Here is a 1,157-nt window from a genome sequence, read left to right as displayed (position 1 = left end):
CAAAGTAATGTCTCTGCTTTTGAATATGCTATCTAGGTTGGTCATAACTTTCCTTCCAAGGAGTAAGCGTCTTTTAATTTCATGGCTGCAGTCACCATCTGTAGTGATTTTGGAGCCCAGAAAAATAAAATCTGACACTGTTTCCACTGTTTCCCCACCTACTTCCCATGAAGTGATGGGACCGGATGCCATGATCTTCATTTTCTGAATGTTGAGCTTTAAGCCAACTTTTTCACTCTCCTCTTTCACTTTCATCAAGAGGCTTTTTAGTTTCTCTTCACTTTCTGCCATAAGAGTGGTGTCATCTGAATATCTGAGGTTATTGATATTTCTCCCGGCAATCTGATTCCAGCTTGTGTTTCTTCCAGTCCAGGGTTTCTCATGATGTACTCTGCATATAAGTTAAATAAACAGGGTGACAATATACAGCCTTGATGTATTCCTTTACCTATTTGGAACCAGTCTGTTGTTCCATGTCCAGTTCTAACTGTTGCTTCCTGACCTGCATACAAATTTCTCAAGAGGTAGTTCAGGTGGTCTGGTATTCCCATCTCTTGAAGAATTTTCCACAGTTTACTGTGATCCACACAGTCAAAGGCTTTGGCATAGTCAATAAAGAAGAAATAGATGTTTTTCTGGAACTCTCTTGCGTTTTCCATGATCAGGTGGATGTTGGCAATTTGATCTCTGGTTCCTCTGCCTTTTCTAAAACTAGCTTGAACATCCGGAAGTTCACGGTTCACATATTGCTGAAGCCTGGCTTGGAGAATTTTGAGCATTACTTTATTAGCGTGTGAGATGAGTGCAATTGTGCGGTAGTTTGAGCATTCTTTGGCATTGCCTTTCTTTGGGATTGGAATGCAAACTGACCTTTTCCAGTTCTGTGGCCACTGCTGAGTTTTCCAAATTTGCTGGCATATTGAATGCAGCACTTTCACAGCATCATCTTTCAGGATTTGGAATAGCTCAACTGGAATTCCATCACCTCCACTAGCTTTGTTCATAGTGATGTTTTCTAAGGCCCACTTGACTTCACATTCCAGGATGTCTGGCTCTTGGTCAGTGATAACACCATCGTGATTATCTGGGTCATGAAGATCTTTTTGTACAGTTCTTCCGTGTATTCTTGCCATCTCTTCTTAATATCTTCTGCTTTT

The sequence above is a fragment of the Bison bison genome, unplaced genomic scaffold (assembly GCF_000754665.1).
Source record: "Bison bison bison isolate TAMUID 2011002044 unplaced genomic scaffold, Bison_UMD1.0 scf7180017864506, whole genome shotgun sequence".
In the NCBI taxonomy this organism is placed as follows: domain Eukaryota; kingdom Metazoa; phylum Chordata; class Mammalia; order Artiodactyla; family Bovidae; genus Bison; species Bison bison.
This window is presented reverse-complemented; position numbering follows the sequence as displayed.